The following is a 3,713-nucleotide window of genomic DNA, read 5'->3' as shown; positions in this document are numbered from 1 at the left end:
GAAACCCCCAGTTAGTAGAGCCCACTATTAATAATAGCGCTATCTGAAGCGCGAGCTCCTCCTGTTGATAGGAGCCGTTTGAGTTGAAGAAGAACATCATGTAGGATTCGATTTGCAGTTTTAATTTTACCTCGTAGATATCTCCTTCATTCTTGCATTTCTTTATTTTCTTGAAACAACAATATTGTCAAAGCAGCAGACATGCCAGATTGCAGATTTATATATAAAGGTCAAGTGATGTATCAAATAGCTACACAACAGTAAAACGTACAGAAGTTTTTGGCAACTCAGTTCTATCGCAGCAATTTAGAAAATAAAATAAAATAAAAAATCACAAAATTAAACTAAGCTTAAACCTTACAGGGATTGGGGTAATTAAAAACATCCTTTAATAGTAAAAAACATACATATAACAACAAATGTGCAGCATAATGTGCACTACCTAGAATTAATTATAGCCTAAGTTTCTCGAAGGCAAAAAAAGTCGCAAGTCTGTAAGCTTACAAACAACAAGGTCTCAAGAGACTTCAAGTAAAAAATGATGTGCTAATGATGTGTCTAAGGGTTGCATTTACCTTACATTACCACAAACTTTTACCCTGAATTCTAAACTTCGTCGACATTCTGATCAGACTAACCACAAGATGTCACTATGAACGCAACAATGCACTTGATTGCCCATCAGAGAACTATCTCAAAGTCTAACGACTGGTAAGTAATCGGCTGGCCATTGACCCTATAGTACTGTGGGCATTTGCTTCCCTGTGATTTCCAGCTATGAAAAGTCTATAGACTCACAATAATCCACATAAACCTCCTAATAACTTTAACAGCGCGTTTTATCGATAAATAGGCTACTTAAACATTGACATCATGTTTACACGTGAAGGATGAGGTCATTTCCGAAAGATTTTGCAAAATTAGTTTCCAATAATAGCTAAGACTGTAATCCCTCAGTTTGAACTAATCCAGGCATAAAAGCTGTTTTTTCCCTGATAATCTCTTCTTAAAAAGTGCCCCTGAATGGTATTTACTTCACGTAGTAATCATTTATGTGAAGAAATATTCCATTTGATTCCAATGCATTGGCTGATGCTGAATTCAGTACCACATACTACTTTTACTATATCTTGGTATGGCACAAATACTAAGAGTAGTAGATATTTTGGTTCTCTGTTTTCGAAAAAAGATGGACATTAAGAGGAAACCAATGTTCGAGTGCAGGCTGTAAAGGAGCATTTCATTGGTTGGGCCTGCTGAAAAAGAATGGATCAAAGGTACCCAGACTCTCTGAATAATTCTTGGGGATTTTAATAAAGCAAATCCCACCAGAGACACTAATATACTAGACCACACCACCATAAAAAATGCATATCACTCTGTCCCATGTGCAGCTTTTGGGCTCTCTGATCACTGACTAGTTCATCTTATACCAACAAGCAGAAACTGAGATTAGCTAAACCTGTAATAAGGCTAATAAAGTAAAATGCGATTTACGAGCCTGCTTCGTTTGCACTGATTAGAGTGTTTTTGAAGCTGAAGCCACCAATCTGGATGAGCTCACAGAAACAGCATACAACAGTTTCTGTGGGGATATATGCATTCCTATCAAAACTTTCTTATCATTCAGTAATGATAAACCATGGTTTACTGGGAAACTCAAACAGCTTCATCAGGCCAAAGAGAATGCTTATAGAAGTGGGGATAAAATCTTCAGGCCAGAAACAGACTTACAAAGGAGGCTAAAAGAAGATATACTCTGAAGAGCTGAAAAAAACAGTTCTCAGTCAATGACCAAGCATCAATCTGGACGGGTCTGAGGAACATCACCAAGTACAAGAAAATGCCCCCCACGATCTGGTGAATCAACAACTGGCTGAGGATCTGAATTTGTTTTACTGTAGGTTTGAAAAGCCCAGTCTCACACCCCACACCAGCTCTGATCTATACTTATTTAACCTGCAGTGGAGGACGTGAGCGGGTTTTCATAAAAAGAAGACCAGGTCAACTTCAGGCCTAGAAAATGTTTCCCCTGCCGTTTTAAAAGTCTGCGCTGACAAACTGGCCACAATCTCAAGATCTTCAACAGATTAATGGAGCACTGTGAAGTTCCCTGCAGCTTCAAATGCTCCACTTTCATTCCGGTCCCCCCCAAAAAAAAAATCACTGGACATAATGACTACAGACCTGTCGCTCTCACATTTGTGGTCATGGAGTAATTTGAGAAACTGCCGTATAGGCCTTGCTGAAAGACATCACTAGACCCTTGCTGGATCCTCTTCAGTTTGCCTACAGGTCTGTGGATGATGTAGTCAACATGGTACTGCGTTATATCCTGCAACATCTTGACAGACCTGGGACTTATGCAAGGATGTTATTTGTGGACTTCAGTTTGGCTTTCAACACCATCAGACCAGATCTACAAACTGACCCAGCTTTTCGTGGATCACCAGCTTTCTGACAGATAGGCAGCAGCTATATATCACTATAGTGAGACTGGGGAAACTCACATCCAGGACCCTTAAAATTAGCACTGGTGCTCCTCAGGGTTGTGTCCTCTCCCCGCTGTTCTTCTCACTGTACAAAATTGACTGCACCTCTAAAGATGCCTCAGTCAAGTTTCTGAAGTTTGCAGAATCATTGGCCTGATCCAGGATGGTGATGAATTTGCATACAGTAAAGAGGTCAAACAAACTGGCTGACTGGTGCAATCATAACAACCTGGAGTTGAACACGCTCAAAAGAGTCAAGATGATAGTGGACTTCAGAAGGAACTGCTATGGAAGAATTGGAGTCATTCAGGTTCCTGGGCACCACTATCTCTCAGCACATGAATGGGACAATCACATTGAGAAGACTCCATTTTGGAAAAGGCCCAAGCAATCCATAGTGAACAAAGAAATGAACTTTATCCACATCCATTATCTGATCCATAGTGAACTTTTCCACAAGGACTTTAGCAATAGTCACCGGAACTAAACAGAGCGTTACTGACAGACTGGGAAAAGAGGTGCTGCAATCATTTGAAATATGTTTAAAAAAGGTGTTTTTGAACATTCAAGCAGCTTAGTAGACCCCAAAAACAAAATCAAGATTTTGTAAATGGCCATAATAAGTCCTCTTTAAAGTCATACAGGTTGACAAGTTGACATTGATGAAAAAATAATGGTTCTGCCATGACATTTGTGGGGAAATGGTAATGAACACTTTTTTTGGAGTATATTAGTAGATTTACTGGTTCTGTAATCTAATCGGTTCGCATATTTTAATAAAGAACAAAACAACTTGTTTGTGACTTGTTTCTAGAGAATCGCTTAAATCATGATTCAGTGAAAGTGACATGACTTGAAGGCCAAGTGTGGTAACCCATACTCAGAATTTGTCCTCTGCATTTAGCTCATTCAAGTGCACACACATTAGGGGCAGTGTGTAGTGAACACTCACACACTGCAAACCGTGGATAATACACACACCCGGAGCAGTGGGCAGCCATATTGCTGCAGTGCCTGGGGACTCTCTAATGCTCAAAAGGCTTACATTAGTTTACCATTGCTTGAATCTTGTTAGTGAATTGATTCAAATGATTCGAATCACTGAGCAGATCAGATTGTGCAGTGACTGAATTACCGTTAAAGCTAAACATTTTCCGTATAGGTCTATTTATTCTAATAATAATAGCCTACTAATAAATAAAGAAAACGTAGGCTACATTA

This window comes from Siphateles boraxobius, unplaced genomic scaffold (genome assembly GCF_051911475.1).
Source record: "Siphateles boraxobius isolate OS27281-9 unplaced genomic scaffold, OSU_SipBor_1 5, whole genome shotgun sequence".
NCBI lineage: Eukaryota > Metazoa > Chordata > Actinopteri > Cypriniformes > Leuciscidae > Siphateles > Siphateles boraxobius.
This window is presented reverse-complemented; position numbering follows the sequence as displayed.